The sequence below is a fragment of the Meleagris gallopavo genome, chromosome 3, assembly GCF_000146605.3.
Source record: "Meleagris gallopavo isolate NT-WF06-2002-E0010 breed Aviagen turkey brand Nicholas breeding stock chromosome 3, Turkey_5.1, whole genome shotgun sequence".
NCBI lineage: Eukaryota > Metazoa > Chordata > Aves > Galliformes > Phasianidae > Meleagris > Meleagris gallopavo.
In genome coordinates this window covers 12,813,928-12,832,183 of record NC_015013.2, presented here as the reverse complement: position 1 = coordinate 12,832,183, position 18,256 = coordinate 12,813,928, and the positions used below count along the sequence as shown (strand labels likewise).

At 37.4% G+C, this 18,256-nt stretch overlaps 1 long non-coding RNA gene across 3 annotated transcripts in view; it reads left to right on the top strand.

The window, feature by feature from the left end:
* The window catches only part of LOC104910124, a 54,505-nt gene extending 39,943 nt beyond the window's left edge, over positions 1-14,562 (top strand). For 2 of the 3 annotated variants that reach the window (XR_004159143.1, XR_004159142.1), the window contains 5 exons: positions 2,212-2,294; positions 8,044-8,210; positions 8,542-10,895; positions 11,875-11,973; positions 12,589-14,562. This is a non-coding gene — a long non-coding RNA (uncharacterized LOC104910124). The remainder of the gene's footprint in view (positions 1-2,211; positions 2,295-8,043; positions 8,211-8,541; positions 10,896-11,874; positions 11,974-12,588) is intronic. The other variant, XR_004159144.1, reaches the window with a different exon arrangement.
* The last annotated feature ends 3,694 nt before the right edge of the window (positions 14,563-18,256 follow it).

Here is an 18,256-nt window from a genome sequence, read left to right as displayed (position 1 = left end):
AAATATACTTTTCATCAGTGGCTAATAGTGGAAAAGATTTTTAGAAAGATATATTTGTGGAAAGAAAATATGCATGTATGTATTCTACGTTAGAATATTTTATGGTTTGTTTTTTTTTTTTAAGTATCTTTCGTAAGTGTAGCAGTTCCTACTAAATGTTGTCCAGGCAGGATGTGTAAGTACAGAACCAAAACCCCAAATAAAAGTAGTTCCTGCTCCAAGCACTTTTTGCACTATTTACGTGTTCTTGAATTAAAGTTTCCTTCCTCAATAGAACTGTCCTGTTACGTCTTCATTTTTTTTTTCCCTTTTGCTTTCCCCCCATTTTGCTAACTGTAACATGAAGGAGATGCTTTTAAATCTTTAAGCCCTCAAGCTTCCAGGAGTTAATATATCTGTGAGTTTTTTACTCACTACTACGCTAGCAGCCTTCTGATGAAGGAACCATTTTAGAACAAAATGAATTTTGTTACGGAGTGTTGTCTGTCTCCCCCTGCTCGCAGCTCCTGGTAAGAGATAAGTGCCTGCAGTCTCTCTACCATCCAGCTGCTGAGGATTGTTTACCCTATGCTCCTAATGTTTTGTTCAGTTGGTGGTGATGCATAAAGCACAACTGGTTTTGACTTCCAGGTAGACAAAGTCTATGGAGCAACCAAAAGGAATCCCAACCACTTGTTGCTGGCAGAGTGCTAAATAAACAGTAGCAACACCTACCTGTGTGGGTGGCAATTAATCACATCAATCAACCGGATTAGCTAGCAAAGCTTTTTTCTTTCTTTCTTTCTTTCTTTCTTTCTTTCTTTTTTTTTTTTCTTTTTTTTCCCCTTACCTTTTGTTCCCTGTCTCCTCCCACCTGCTCATTTCCTGGTTGGTGGTGCTGCTGGCGGCAGAGCTGGGGCTCAGCTAAGCAGTAGGTCAAATGCCATTATGCAGCTGGGTTACGCAAACTGCTACTCCAGTAGCCCGACTATTTCATGAACTCAGCTGGATTTAACAGAAGACTCTCAACCCACCCTTGAGCGTGGGCTCAGGTTTCCTAAAGAAATGAGTCCTAACTACTGCCTCTGTGTTTGTGTGCTTGTGTGCTCCTGTCCATCTGAACAACCCTCTAAGGAACTTCTGAACTCAGTTTTGTTTTAGCTAAAATTGGTGGACATGTAGAATTTTCAGAGGTAATCAGTTCCTACAAAAGGAGGCAAATATTTGTCATAGGGAAAGATACCATCCCAAACTCTTCTTTCATTAAGCGCTTGTGATCATCATGGAAGAGAGGCTTTATGAATTGCAGGGCTATGGGAAAAACATCCTTGAAAGCCTATGTCACGATAAACACCAGTGGCAACCAGCTGACAGACACAGGTCTGTAGTTTCGTTTTTCCAAGCTTCTGTTCTTTATTTAGGCTTTATTTTAAATAGAGTGGTGATTAACTTGTTAAAGTCTTTATCAAAGCAAAAAAAAAAAAAAAAAAGAAAAGGTAGAAAGATACCATCCTTTCTCCTAAAACTGGGATAATATTTTCCTGATTCTCCAGCTTTGTTTTTTGATTTTTATTATTAATTAGATGTTAGGCAGATGTAGCAGAGATTGGAGGAACTTGTAAAAAAAATACAAATTATATTATTATTATTATTATTTATACAAAAATACAAATACAGACTCTATAAAAAATAAAAAACTAAAAAAAAACCACTCCAAGCCAATAGGCAGACTAACAGTGATAGGTGATGGTGAAGAAAAGTCGACTCACTGGAGGCACTGGGAAATTCTTTAAAGACTGACTCCTGTCAGGTACCAGTTTGCTCTGAAGTTGAAAACACAGAGTGAATAGAATGTTTATTTCTTGGTCGATTGTTATTCTAAAGTGCCTGAAACTTTTATGAGGAGATAATTAAAAGAATTAAAAAACCCACAAGCCAGTGTCTAGTTTTTCATACCACCAACACAGATTCTTTTGAGTTTGACCTCATAATGGGTTCTTAGGGTACTTTTTGTCATAATAACCATGCTGTCTTTGGTTTTCCGAAACTGAATTCTCCAGTTACTAGAAGCAAGATCTCAGCTGTGCACATACATGCCCTGTTCATACACACTTCCTCTAGCCCTGATTCAATTTTCATTTTACACCAGTGGAAGAGCAATCTAACAAAACTTACATTTGGTGAAAAGAAATAGTGTAAGAGGTCCATCTAATGTTGTGCTTATTTGTACAGGATCAAGTGTACCAAGCCAGACTAAAGGTTCTTCTTGCTTTGAATCATCTCATAGGCGTTAAATGTGGATGCCCAGGGATGAGGTAAGCAAGCAGTGATGCTCTTCAGCTTCAAGGGATCTGTGGTTGTGAGACTTCCTGAACCAGAGATGGAGTTTTTGTGTAATTATACAACTCTATGAAAAAATTGCATCTGTAAAATAATATGTTTTATTTATATATTATAACATTAATTAATTATCCCTGCAATTCTTCCTTTCTTGCCAAGAAAGAGCTGTCTATACTGCTTTGGCTCACTGGTGGTGATAACTGATTACCACATAATAGCGTACAAAATACCAAACAAGAAAAAATGTGCAAGAAAGTTGCAGGTGGGAAATTTTTACCATCATCTTTAGCTGGGCAGTTTATTTCCATGCAGCCTAGAAGCTGTGTGCAGTCTTGATTTGTCTGCAATATTCATACGTCTTTTGCGTAAACTTAGGACAGTTTTGCAGTCAACCTGATTTGTGGAGCATGTAAAATTGTTGTATTATGTGGTCTTTGTGTGAAGCTGGAGGAAGCGCAGAGCTTCTCTTGGTGGCTTATATTCAAGAGAACCTCAGGCTTGTGCTGGGATGATCAAGGTGCATGTTCTCACCCAGCATGCAACCATAGGAGAGTTTTGTACCTGCCTTGTCTGCCTTGTATGCAGTTATACTAGACAGCTCATCTTGAGAGGCTGCAGAAATTATTTCTGAATAGCTTCACAGGTTATTCTTGAAACACAATCCATTTAATCTCTCTAGTTACATAGTCAGCAATTGACACTGCAGAACATTGTGGGCTTTGCAATATCATGTACACTAACTTTTACTATATTAAATATCTCATTTTAACTCTGTCTTAAAAACAGAATCCTTTTGCATCTTTCATTTGATGCTTGTTACATAAACAAAAATAAACCATGACCTCAATCCTTGACCCTAGTGGAAAGCATATTAAATAAATCTCTTTCTTCATTGTGATTCTTGACAATGACAGGTTTAATTTAGCAAATTTAACGTTTAAGTTTACTCCTGTGTGTGCTGTAAAAAAAAAAAAAAAAAAAAAGGCTGCTTGTTACTCGAAGTCTTAAGACTCCACAGAAAAAATGCCATAGATTAAAATACATTATCCAAAGCATAGGGACCTCTCTGTATGCTGTGTAGATTATACTGTAGTTCCAGTTAATGCTACAGGGAAAAATATCATGTTCAAGTGAACAGTAGAGAAGTAACAGAGACTTCAGCTAGAAAATTCCATATTTTCATTTCTTCAGTGCTTTGTCAAAATGCCAGTTGCTTTTCCAGCATGTGTTAAAATTTCAGGTATTCATTGCTTCACAGCAAATTTATAGACCACTATTCCCATTTGAATAGAAACATTATATTTAAGACTCAAATTGTTGTTCATTGTTCAAATTAACAACGAGCAACCAACCAAAACAACAAAACAAAACAAACCTCTCTAGTTTAAGAATAGCTTCGATGTAACAAAAGTCTAGAGAAACTTTCTTTCAGGAGTGTTTTGCCTAAAGTTAGAATCTACAGAGATGTGGCTGCCTGCCATGCATAGGACTTGCAAATGTTATTTGATACTTCAGATTTGTGCTGCGTCTGAACTGCAACGAGATGTCTGAATAGGTCAGGACTTTCTTTGGAGGCCTCCTAGCCCAACACTGCATGAGCAGCTGAATGACTAAGGAGTTGTGTCCAGGATGAATCCAAGATGCCATTACAGCATCTCTGGAATTCAGTGGCACAATAGGTCCAGGCCTATTGAAAAAATACCAGGAAAGCTTTGTTCTCCTCTGCTATCTTTGCCTCACATCCCCTGACTTTCTCAAATTGCTTTGGTTTTAGCCTCAAAATGAACCAAGAATCTCTGTGTGCCATGATGGTCATTTCTGACACTTCTTCAGCTATTGCTGGCAAAGATAGAAAACAAAATGAAATCATAAGTATTTGCTCACCAACTGATTTAAAGGAATTTTACATGAATGTTAGCTAAAACTCTTATTTTGAGGAATTTTTTGTTAGTAAAATTTTATAAAAACATGTACATGACAGTGTTTTAGCAAATTTTGTCCAGTAACTCTGCAGTCTGCTCCTTTCTTGTAAATGGAAATCTACCAGCAGTCTTCAGTTGTGAAGTTGTTCATGTTTCGTTTGACATCCTCCCTACTACCTGGTCCTTGATTTGCAGTTGCCTTCAAAAATCTTTGGGCTGTCTTCTCTCATTGTGCTCCAAAAATTCTGAGGTCTACTTACTAACAGGTTTAGATCTCCTGTCTGCCACACAGCATGTCAGGCGCCTATACAGCTGAACAGCTTTTCTTCTGCAAGGTTTTTCTCAACAAAATCTCATCAAAATGTTCTGCTTTTCACAAAATTAGCTTGCCCAGCTCTAGTAGAGGCTCGTATGGTTAGCCACTCAGAAGATGGGTTATAAAAAAGGAAATTCTTCATGGTATTACAGTGCGTAAGTGCCATTTTTCGCTTAATAGAAAAACAACACTGAAATTTGCAATCTGACTTTTGTGGAGTAACTTTACTATGTTCAACTGTTAAAATATAAGAACATCAGCTAACAACTACTAGGTGGCAATACGGCCACCATTTACTTTGAATCTTTTATTAAGTACTGGCAGTGAGTTCTTTCCTTTAACCTCCAACAGTTCAACGCAAGTCAGATTTTTGTTCACTGAACTACCAACATTTCTGTAGAAGAATAAATGTGTATTTACATGTTCACAATGGAAGGCTAAAGGATCTTGTTTAGTCTGAATAATCATTGAAAAACTTGCTTTTCTTTATCTTCTGCTTTATTCCCACCTTTTCCTCCAGTGCATATATCCAAAATAATACTTCTTAAATCATCTCCACTTCTTGCCACTGTGTAAGGCTGAACTTCAGTGCAGATCTATTAATTAATTATGTTTAAGTGGTGAAACTCCTCCAACCGTGCAGCCCAATAGGAAACACATGATGTGTCTGTCGACCTCTCTTTTCTACTGACCCCTGGAGAATACAGAGGTCCATGCAGAGGCCAAAGGGATTGTGCTTCTTTTAAGTAAAGAGAGAAGAGGTTCAAAAACAAAGGACTGGAACACGAACATAAGCATCCTCTTGGTGTTAGTCTTGGGTTTTTGTTTCTCTTTGTGGTTTTTATGCATTCTAGAAGACAGATGGAAAATTATGCCCTCAAGCAATAGCACACCCAGATATGTAATCTCCTTGTACCCCTTTGCCTCATCCACCATTTATTTTCTGTTTAACATACCCACATTTCTTTCTCACATGCACATGTATGTTAAGAGGGTAATCTTCCATTGTGTCATGTATGTATTTATTTATCTCTGCATGGATGCTGACAAATGTGTAATGAAATACATTTTTCTTCCTTTGCTCATTTTTATTACATGAGCCACATCTGGGCATCATTTCTTTTGAAGAGCTATTCAAAATGTCCTTCTGAAGAAATTTGGGGCCTTAATTTTAAAAATATTCAGGTGGTGGAAGTTTCACAATGTTTTCTGATGAGGAATAATCAAGGAATTTCTGGTGCCTGATGTTTAAGCACGAATTGCAAGGATTAAGTAAACAGCGAATTCTCTGAAAGAAAGGGACTCTGGATAAGGAAGGTTTTGCTATGGATAGAATTTTGAGCCTCACTTAAATTTCATTATCTGAAACTCTTTTGATATGATTGTTGAAAAAAAAACCAGAGGAGACTCTTCGTGACACAAACTCAGGGAAATACATTACCAAAACAAGAACATCAGTTTCAGTTGAGTATGAAATGCCACTCAAACGTGCTTTTCCAAAGATTTTTTGGTTCTCTTTTGGAAACTTTGCAAGCATTTGTTTCCCTGTGGGACTTCTAGAATTTCCCTGTTTAGACTGAAAGCTTTCTGAAGCTGTTTGTATAGCACCTTATACAATAGACTTCTGATCATAGCCTGCATCTCTGCCTTATGGCAGTGCAAATAAATATATGAACAACTGTCCTTGTAAGGCAAGGAACATAAAAATTGGATTCTCAGGAAAGTTGACACATACATAGTAACTATTAGTCTATCATAATATTGTGTTTGTTAAAATCCAGGATTTAGTAGATGTTCACCTTTCCCGGAATGGCAGAAATACTCTCCCAAGTACTCGAATATTTGTATGCTCAATTTCTTGCTTTTTTGCCTTTTATCCTGTTTTGCCTGGATACTAGAGGAGGCTTTGTTTTACTAACATCTGTAACCGTCACTTTGATCTGTAACAGGAAAACTCAAGATAGGCTTCTCTGAACATAGGGAAACAGATGAGATCAGAATATGCCCGCTGTAAAAATCACATTACATTGGCTCTAGAAGAAATAGTTCTTGCTCTTTCGTTAATTGCAAATTGCATCTTTATTTTTAACAAAAACGTTATGTTTTCTATGCATGATTATTCATTTGTGAAAGCCGGAGGCTGATTTTCATTTATGCCTGATTCTCTTGATGTTATTCGTTCCTTGTGCATAAAAGAAAGATGATTGTTTCCAAAGTCACTTTTTTCTTTCTTGCTTTCTTGCTGGCTTTTTTGCTTGGTTGTTTGCTAATGTTCCTTTGCCCTAGAATTTGTTAGAAAAATTGCCACTGTTGACATGTACAAGTTCTATAAATCTTTGCAGTTACAGTCAGGGTAATATAATATCAGATTGGGTGTGGAAAACAAAGGCTTTCCTTCAATTAAACAAGCACTTTGTAATTGCACTGGTGATCATGACTAAGCTGATTTCAGACCAAATGCTCTCTGTGCTAACAAGGAAGGAAGGGAATTTAGTCAATGATCTTCAGGAGAAGTGATGAAAGGAGCACTAGAGGAGCAAATAAAGGCCATGCTGCTACTTCCGCCAATGCCTTCTGCCATGGCACTGTGGATTGTGGTGGGTATGGAGAGAAGCCATGACTAAGTCGCTTAACATTAATCTTCAGCCCTACCTGTTCCAGGATTTTGTAATCGCCCAGAAAGGTCTCAAGTGGGGGTATCATCACTAACAATGATAATGTAGAAAATTTAAGGAAAAGGCAGCTGTACAGCCTGCTATTAGGGACTGACTTGTGCAAAATACATGTAACATGCAGTGGCTTAGCTGTATCCCAACCCTACAAGATGTATTTGGTTAGCCCTGCAAGGCATTTCCCTGATTTTTCCTTTTGGCACTAGGAATGGAGGAAAAATTCTGCCCGTGTTCCTTCCACATCATACTGTGACTGTAGTGCGTATGGCCAGAGAGGCATACAACTTATTGCCAGTTTTCTTCTAGATATTTCTTTCCCGCTGTTCCATGTGAAATAGACAGTTGGCAGGAGTACAGAAAATTCTAGGGGCTATAAGGACTCAGCAGATGCCGGAAGGTTTTACAGGGAAAGTCCTTTAAAGTTGAAAACAAATTTTCTTTGACCTTTTCCATGCCCTGTTTGTGCTTGCTTGCTGCCAGTGTTCATGTTGGTGCAATCTGGGGCTGGGGGGTATAGGAGTGGTCATAGAAAAATAATTAAGTTAGAGAATTTGCGGCAAAGCTTTTCATTAGCATCAGAGAAGTGACTGATTATAAGAGGACCTTAAGGCATCATGGAAACAAAACAAAACTGTTAAGTTGTGTTCAGCCAGAACAACTCAAGTTGTGAATTTAGCTTATAACAAACATTACAAAGTGTTCAGTCATTATTAACAAAATGATGTAATAGATACTTCTATGTGAATAAATTTCAGATGTCTGGAGTAGGCAGTTGTGAACAATAGTAACTTTTCTCCTATTCTTCTTTTATCAGATGTTATCTTATTGTTCACCAGCTGGCTACTGAGACAGCCTGGACATACGCTGGAGGAGAACTCATTTATGTGATCTAAAGGGAAAAAAGAAAAAAGAAAGTCATTCATAAGATCTATCGTATTCTGTGGAATACATTATGAAAATGGTTCAGTTCCCGTAAGGAAGGTACCTTTCATTCTGTTTTCTCCCAAGACATTTGCCGAGCATTTAAGATTGAGTCTGTGTTGGGAAATGTATTTTGAATAAGAAATATGTCTTTTTTTTTTTTTTTCTTTTTTCCCCATTGAAAGAAAGCTGTACTTGTTGGCAACATTTTTCTTGAACAAACGTGAAATTTTGTTTTGAGCAACTATTTGATACTGTTTCCCCCTAAACACTTTATAAGGTTTGTACATTTCTGTAGTTGTTTCTAGGCGAATACAATTTCTTTCAAGAATGAGCTTACTTTTGAAAGTATTTTTACAAAGTCTATTTCAAAACTTTTTTCTATTTCTAGAACCATGAAAACAAATAAACTAGCTGCTAAGGAGTGTGCCTGGCAGGTACCAGCGAGTTAGAAGGTAATGTGACATTCGCCTGAACTTCCTGTAGATAATTCAGCCTTACAACAAATCCTATAATTCTCTTCTGTTATCCATCTCAAATATTGCAATTATTGCAAATATGACTTGGATATTTCATGAGGCATTAATCATCTTTATCAGATATTTGGCTTCAGAAATTATTTTGTAATGTTGTTTACTTTGTTACTCAGAGATGAGTTATTATATTACAGGACATGAGCACTGGCCATGGGAAAAGGAGGAAAAAGGCTTTATCCTTTATATTAAGAAGCAATTGTAAAATGCTTATGTGGCTAGGTGAGAACTTTCAGAGGCATCTCTGCCTATTCATTGCTATCAGGCGGTGAGTGACGGTTCATGGTTTGGGTTTCCATCCAACTCTAATTTGGCTTACCAAAACCAGTACATCTGCAAGGAGGGAATTAACTGGGAAAGGTAGTACTCGTCAAGTGACCTTTCTTTAAAAAAGATGAAAAGAAATAACCCATCATTTGGTTTCTTGTATTTTGTAGTATGTGATTATGTTCTTATGAAAGATCCTGAGTCAAAAACTTCAGAATCCAAGTACTGATCTTCACTGGAAGCAGATCCCAGTAGAAGAGTCTTCAACCTGGTTGTACCTGTGAGGCTGCTTGATTGAATTCAATGAGGTTGTTTATGCTCAATACTGTTGACAAGTATTTTCTAGAAACATCTGATGAGCTCTTCTGAAACTTTGTTCCATAAGGCTGGCTTCCTGTAGCCAACATTGGGTTAGGATAATATATAGCTTCTGTGTAGGAAAGTATCACAAAGCACAATTTCCCAATGAAAAACAACTCTCTGCTCTTGAAATGAATAATTCACTCAGCACGGGAGAGCTATTCAGACTTTTTCCCAGATATCCTGTTTTAAACTTGCATTGTAAGCATGTAAGTATGTAACTTACACAGGTGGCTCCAAAGGTAATGTGTTTTATTTTTTCTGTGGAAATTACAATGGCTATGAAGAGTACAATAAAGACAGGTAGACCAAATTCTGAGCTACAAAACACTGTTTTTTTTCCCCATAGGTGGGAAAGTTCAACCTCTACTGCCATACCACCAACATCTGCCTCTGATATCTTGGGCCAACATAATAAAAGAGGAGGTATTGCTTTTGGAGCAGCACTCGTATATCTCTGTGTAATAACACATCTGGCAGCACAGCAGTGGGCTAATCTCTGTGATTTTTGCCATAATTGCGTAGCTGGTCCTATTGCAACCAGTTTGCATTTAACATTGCTTTTTATGTAGTCTTTGCGGTTAAGATGCCCAGCAGTGGGGTGAACTCTGTGAGAAAGTGATTTATCCTCCATAGCCATGCAGTCCTTGGGCAACGTATGAAAGCCATAAGCTAGACAGTGAAGCACACTCAAGTCTTCTGTGCTGACTTCTGTCTAGATTGCACTCCCCCTGCCCCAACCTTGCTATGAATGAACCTCTGAAAAAATAATTCCCCAGTAGTTCTTCTCAGATTAATGTGGTACCCACACTGGCTAAAAATAAAAGGAGCCACTGTTCCAGATTTGTGGAGATTAGTCAGTCTCCTGTTTCATGTAAAAGCACAAAACATCTGTGGTACCAGAAGAGATCATGCTGAATGACATGATGGAGTGTGGGGCTGATGGAAATCCTGTCCTTGGAACAGCCATTTTTTTTCCCCCTTCTTTCAGGGTAAGAATGTGTCTTTCTGAAGAATTCAGGTGAAATGAAAACTATTGAAAAATCATTATGATTTTAGCATATTGTCTGTTACAGAGGCCCATAAGATTAAGTCAGCGATCTGGGATACGGTAAGAAACAGCATAGCTCTTGTGATTACATATGTCTGGTGTCATGAATTCAGGGATGATGAAGTAATTTCCACCTCTGAAAGAGAGAAATAAATACCAGGCCCAGATGGAAGAAACATCTTGCAGAACTTGACTATGAGGGGAGTAATTGCAGAAAAAAAGATGAGAAAGAATATCTACAAATAGAGGTACTTTTTAAAGGAGGATAAGTCTTTGTGAGAAACCTTCATATCAAAGAGACACATCATGCAGAAATAAGTTTAAAGGAGCAGATACTGAAATAGAGTATGGAGTCTGTCTACAAGATGGAAACAACAAAGTTTCCCTTTGAATTCATCTGTCTATTAAAGTAATTAAGACTGTGATGTAAAATGTTAGAGGGAATGAGAGCAGTATTATTCTCTTTTCTATAAGAGGGGAGTGAATGGCTGCAAAAGGGAAGAGAGAACAGGAAGAGAACAAGGGGCTGTGATGGTATGTATAATTATATCGATTGACATTTTCATTCTTTTCCTTGCTATTTGTTCATTTCCAAGTCATGTTGCATTTTCATGATGCATAGCCTTGCATCCTCTGGTTTCTTCTTACCACCTGTCTCTTTATCCAGTCAAATTTTTGCATGACTTCCCTGTGCAGTATTGCTGAAATCTCAGCCCTGAATGCAGTAGTAAATCAGATTTGGAATAATGATTCAGCAGGAAACAAGCAAAGCTTACTGAATTGGGCCAGCCCTGGATTCAGAGATTACTGTGTATAGAAGGGCTGGAAGGAAACTTTGTAATATTCTAGTCTGACCTCCAGCACAAAGTACAATTCACCTAAAGATTTCCTGCAGGAGGTCCACTTATTTGTGGCTGAAGAAGAACATTCTAATCTAAACCACTGTTAAACTAAACAGTCATGTATGAAATCTGATCTCCCATGCTAGTCTGTGACTCATCAAGCCATAGGAATTGCAAGTCCCTAATCCTTAAAGTGGTTGAAAGTGTCTTTGCACTGGCATGGCTGTATCGCAGTCACTGGAACATCGCTGCATCTTACTCAACCCATTGAGTTCTTCTGAAGGGCAAGTTCTTCTAAAGACCCCTAAGAGGGCCTTATACCTATAAATTTCATTAGAAGGGAGTGCATAAACATAGTTTAGGATCCTGTGTACTTTTTTTCCCCAGGGCTCAGAATTCTGTGTCTCTTAATAATATAATCACTTCCTAAATTTTTATCGCTATTTTTAATCAGTGAAATTGGGCATTACTAATAAGTAAAAATTTTGAAGAAAAAAAATTCTTTTGAAATCTTCCAGTTGAAAAGTGGAAATTGGATGTATAAAAAGAAGCAAACTTAGGCTGATATAATAAAATGGACACCAATTGGACATCCAGTTTTGGTGGGGGTGCTTTTGTTTGTTTGTTTGTTTTTGTTTAGTATTTTAAGTGGAAACTTCTACACTTTCCAGCTGGCTCTGTTCAACATCTACGTGTTGCAGTAATTAAGTATTGTGACAGCTGAATTTCTATGAAAATCCCATCTGTTCCTGCATGGAAGAAAATACCAGGTATTTTATTGGGCTAGAAGAGTGAAGTTTTCCTCATATTTATGTGAAAGTCTATGTGTGAAGCAACATAAAAAGAAGAGAACAAATAAAGGAAATTTCTTGGGTTGAATATTCTCTGTTAATCCCAGGAGGAGGCAGAGCACAGATAAACTTGCCAGATTCTTATATCATCTTAGAAATTTTCTTGTTCCCATTCTCCTGTTTCTGAATTTGAAATCTTTTAGATACACTATTCCCACATGCACAAAAACATCTTATTTTAATGTGTTTATTATGGACAGTGATATTTTTTTCCTGTTTCTTGCCTTATTGGATTCATCGCTCTTCAGCAAGCTGATCTCACTGCCCAGTAGATCATGTTTGATGAGTGATTCCATTCTGGGTTGCTCAATTTGTTATGGAGATGGGAGACTTGCCAGGAAGAGGCATATGTTGCCAGAAGGTGGTTATCCACTGTGAGTCAAGATCAAACTAAAAATTCAATTATTTATTGAGAAAAAAAGAAAAAAAGAAAAAAAAGACCTAGTGTTTAAATCTGGGTAGATACAATTAACATTAGAGTACCCTTCAGGTGCTTGAAGAGTTTAAAAGAACTCCAGACATCTTGCTTTACAGAAAGTTGAAACAAGAGGCATCACACCAAAAGTGAGGTTAACAAGATGATAACCTGTGAAAGACTGTGAAGAGCCCCATCCATCAAAGCCTGTATCAGTTGCTCTGACCAACCCAATATAGCTGTAGATGTCCCTATTCATTGAAGAGTAATTGGACTTGATGGCCTTTAAAGATTCCTTCCAACTCAAACGATTCAATGGTAAGATCACCTACACTACTTCATGAGTGTTTTGGTTTGTTTTCCCTTAGTTTACTAGTTTATCTTAGTTTTATGGAAAATGTAAAAGAAGGAACTCTTTCCCATTCGAGGCCAAGGAGTTGATATTCTTGATTTCTTCCTGTTGCTGATTTTAGTTTCAAAATCCTGCTGGCAAAGTTGTGACATTTGGCTCATGCTGACTCTAAGCATCACTTCAAATATATTCAGCACAGTGAAAGCTAACTACCAAAGAGTAAAGCCATAGTGGAACTGACCAACTTGCATTTGTCCTGAGGACTTGAGTGGGCATTGCTAACCAGAGTTATTTTGCTTTATATTTATAACCATATATTAAGATCCACCTTGGTATGTTACTTAACATGTTTTAACCTGATTACAGGTTAATTGTGGCTGGAGGTTATGGAATCAGTTGCCCAACGAAATTTCAAATGTGCAGTCACTGCCGACATTTAAAAGCAGATTGAAAGCATTAAAATGCTTGCTACATCTATTAGCTGAGTTCCGCCCTTAATTAATGAGGTATTATTGTAAAGTTATTTGCCAAAAATTGCAATTCCTACTTCCCAGAGCTCTTCTATTAAAAAGTACCCACAAAGAGAAACAGTTACAGACGGAGGTCTAGTGGACTAGACTAAAGAAGGATATGATGGCAGCTATTTCTATTATCAAGGCACACGTTTGCTTAAAGCCTAGGCACATAAATTGAGGACATCTTCATATCATTATGTATGCACCAGCAGCTAGCAATATGAACAGGGTTGTGCCAGAGTATCTGACACCTTTCATCCTCTCCTTCCTACATTAATGAACAGCAACTGACGTAATCAGATGAATTTACACTGAAGCCTTTAGTAACAGCTGTAGACCTACCAGCAAAATATTTCACTCCCATGAACTGCTTGATCATCCTTTCTAACCCATCTGCAGCAACTCTCTTTTACTCTTTCCTTGAGATACTGGTATATATCTACGCCCACATTAAAGTTTAACATAAAACCCAGCAACAAATACACTTCTGCAAAACACTATTTCATTGTACCAAATGATAATGAAGACTGACTTGATTTCTTGAGAAGATTTTGCATAGCAAGCTTCAGTCCATCAGGCCTCTGAATTTATCACATGAGATAGTCCAGGGCTGTCACAGATCAATGGAAAATGTTCAAAAACAAGCAGTCAGTGGTAAGTTTTAGTGAATTCCTGACCAGGAGTGCTTGTTGAGTACACCACCATACAGTTGGTTGTGATGAAGTGAGGCACATAGTCCATGTAACTTGACTGTTCGACCATGCAATCTAACTCTTTCTGCCTCCTCTCTGAATGTGCAGAAAATAATTTAATACTATGAGGATGTCTAGTTCTCTGTCTTCAGAACAACATTCTCCAATACTCTCCTTCTTCTAATGAATACAGCTTCTGGTACATTTTGGTAAATTTTGATACTCTAGGATTAGCAAATAAACAGATTTGCTCACTTGCACAGGAAATAAATTTTCACTGTAGAAGAGATGGAAGGCAAGGAAAGATCAAAAGGAAAAGGTTTATATAGGAATTCAAATGAGGGGACAATATGTATCTGACAAAAGGCTGAGAAAGCACAAGTAACTGTAGAGGGATAAAAAGGCATGAAAGAGAAAGGATTGGGGAAAGAAAAGGAGAAATGGAAAAATGATGAGAGTCCAAGAAGTTATGAAAAAGTTTGAAGAACCCAAAAGTTCTTCAAAAGTTTTGATATTTGAAAAAAAACCTTTATGGTGCTGGCCATTAGATTTTTTAATTATCCTTTTTTTTTTTTTTTTTCCCCTGAGAAAAGTGTTCTATTTTACAAGCAGTCATTTTAACTGAACTTTTCATTGCACTTTGGATAGAAGTATTAGTTAAACCCTTTTGATATGCAAGGCAAACTAGGCACAGAAAGTCAGTAATAAATTCTAACTCTGTCACAGAGACAGGATTAGATCAACATATCTGCAGATTCTTCGCTGTTACTGTGAATAGTTTCACTCTAAAAATTATGATATATCTCTTTTTCGTATCAACAGTAGCCAAGAAACAGTAACCCTGGTAACTTCATCTAGCTCAATATTTTGCTTTTTTTTTCTAGCTTGAAAAAACTCTCAACAACACGTTGGAACATGGAAGAGATTACTGTACAACAGAGCCTGAGGCTACCCTTTGTGGGCAAGCTCTAGCTTAATCACAGTGAGACAGATTAGAAGAGAAAAAAATCTAATTGGATGTGTTTTATTTAGTAATTTCATTTTGTTTTCAGAAGAGGGTTTCAGGCAAAGAAATAATGACAGCAATTTATTTGGTTCACCCAATGAAATCTTTCAGATGGTATTAATAGACTGAAGTGATGTTTACACATGTAGTTGGATTTATAGTTTCTAATGGAGACAAGCTCATTAGGTCAAGATTGCATGTCCCTAGTTATTCTCCATCTAGATGTAGGCTACTGAGCTGGTTATTGCAAAAGCACAGGACTTTCACAATTGATAACGTGGGCTGGAATTTCTTCAACAAACTGCCTTTTCCTTGGGGAAGAGGGGAAAAAACAACTTCTGATTTGTCAGAAAACAGAACAAAACAAAAAAACCCCGCAAAACAACAGAATAACTTTTGAGAAAGATTCAGTTTTGGTTTATTTCCTTATTAAAGAATGATTTGGAAAAGTTCTGAGGTCATCAGAATGCCCCTTTAGAATACTTTCAGGAAATCATTTCATTGTGAATTTAAACTGACCTTCTCCCTCCTGTAATTCAAAATTGAAGTGAGAAAATATGAATATGTCGCTTGAATTGAATTTGCAGGGAGGTGTTTTATTTTTGCTTTCTTTTTTGTTGTTGTTTTGGTTTTTTTTAAGCTCCTTTCATTTTTCTTATCAATTCAGAAAAACATCTTGAGTTTTTTTTCTTGTTTTTTTTTTTTTTCCCTGCAACAAAACATGATCAATTTTCTTAACTTTCATGATTTTTTAGGAAAGAGAAAAGTATTTTCCTGGACTCTAGTAGTCCAGGCGGGAAACTTGTTTTCTATATGTAGCAGTGCCATGTATGTAAAATATGCATGTCTTTCACAATGTAGTCCATTCTGGCATGTGGCCCATTTATAGATAACTATCAAACATGAGCTTGGGAATAAACAGGTGAGGAAATTTTCTGCAATCTTGCATGTCTTTTACTTAAGTATTTTTTTCTGGTTATATTTATTTCTGTATTGACTGAAGATTTATTTGCTTCATCAGCAGATGAAAAGAAAAAGCCCTGTTTCATCTAGGACTGCACTGTATTAGGCAGCGTATCTTTTCTAGGACTTAGCAAGCAATTAGAACTCTCTGTATTTAGATGAACCCCGTAAAATCTCTAGATTTGCATAGCCAACTGCACATGCCAGCGGTGCTTGTGTAACATCTCATGGCTGTAAACCCAGGGAACTTGCATGGCAGCAGATGTTAAATGCTTCAGCAACCTTGCTTTGTTTGTGCAACAACTCCTTACATAGAAAATCCTGAAGATTGAAATTCAACACCAGAGCCAGTTCAAAAATGAGCCTTGGTGCTTTGAGCAACCAGTTCATGGGCATTTGGGCTGAACATCTGCAGGGACTTTTCAGAACGGGATGACTTGGTGGGTGGTTCCAGTTCTTTGAAACAGTTACAATGTATGGCTGAAAATCTGGGACATTTCCACCCCAATAGGCTTTTCTGTATGTCATTTCCAGATGAAGCAGCTGCAAGTTACTGTAAAGACAATAATCAGTTTTGATAAGACCACAAAGTCATGTTCATATACTAGCAGTGGTGCATGGTGCATTATTGTTGGCAGCCCACCACCATTCTGTATGTACAGGGATGCAGAAGTGCTTCTCAGCTGTTTGATCCAAACAAACCTTTTACTTTTATGTCCAGGGACACACAAACGTGTATGCTTTCACTCCTGCAGTGCTCTTCACTTGTTTCTACAGAGCAGAAATCCAGGTTAATAGGCCAGAATTGAGAAGTGGATGAGGGAAAACCACAGCTAAGGGGTGCTGCACGGTGATCTTCTGTCTCACAGCATAGGTGCAGGGTCAAGTAAATTTGTCTTTTTTCATTCCCTTCCAGCTGGCTGCTTTTACAGCTAAAATATCTGTTGTTAGCTGCCAAAAGGAAATTCTTCTGTTTTGTGCTACTAAATACTGCTCTTCTACTTTTATTCTAGTCTTCAAGGCTGCCTAGTTTTCTCCCTATAAATTATATACTTCTATTTCCCTCTGTATATTCTCAAATTTCTTTTAGGTTGATGATCCCTCTCAATTTTGAAACTGAAAGGAATTAAAAAGGGTTTGTAGCAAAATGGGAGTCAGCCTCTTCTCCCAGGTGACAGAGATAGAACGAGAGGTAGCATCCGTAAGTTGTACCATGGGAGGTTCAGGTTGGATATTAGCAAAAGATTATTCTCAGAAAGAGTGGTGAGGCAGTTGCACAGGCTGCCCAGGGTGGTGGTGGAGTCACTGTTACTGGAAATGTTCAAGAAATGTGTAGATGTGGCACTGGGGGACATGGTTAGTGGGCACAGTGGTGATGAGCTGACAGTTGGACTAGATGATCTTAATGGTCTTTCCCAACCTAAGTGATTCTATATTTCTATGAATTTAGCATTGTATGCCGCTACTTCCCATTTTTACCAGCTCCTTTCCTGCCTTATATCTTCTGCTAATCCCTGTATTCTCTAATTTTAAAAAAAATTAAACTTCCTCTATGTTACTGCATCAGATGCCTTAAAGGACCTGACAAAAACCTGCCACGTTTCAGGAAGAAAATAATCAATTTTTAGAGAAAGATTAGCAGTCTATCTTTGCTGCCCCTTTTTAATCAACTCAAGCTACATTTCATGCTATTTTCTACCCGCTTCCATGTGTTTGCATACAACAGTGGACAGACTTACAGGTCTGTAATGGCTACTGAATTTCTCTCACTTTTCTTAACTGTAGCCATAATGTCTGTGCTTATCTGCTCATATAGTATTGTACCTACTATATGGTAGAGGAATGTAAGATAGCAAACATCCTGCAGGAGTTTTTTTGTTGTTTTTTTTTGTTGTTGTTGTTTTTGTTTTTGTTTTGTTTTGTTTTGTTTTGTGAGTAAATTTCAAAGTAATCAGGAGGAACTTGTTGCACAACCCTTCACAGGATCATGTCATATATAAATAGTCCATCAAGCTTGTGATTGCACTATTGTGCTATTTTTATGCAATAAGAATTCTCTGCACAAAGGCAGCAAGGATTTGTCTTTCCAAGTTTATTTTAATAACATATGAAACGGAGGGACTTAAATGTTGGGATATGTTATTAGCTGTGGTCTTGGTATCTGTAAACTGTGCATTGTGTCAGCAAACTGGAAATAGTGTGCCTTTAACAGCTTACTAAGCAAACATTATTAGAGCAGCAAATAGAAGTTAAAAAAAA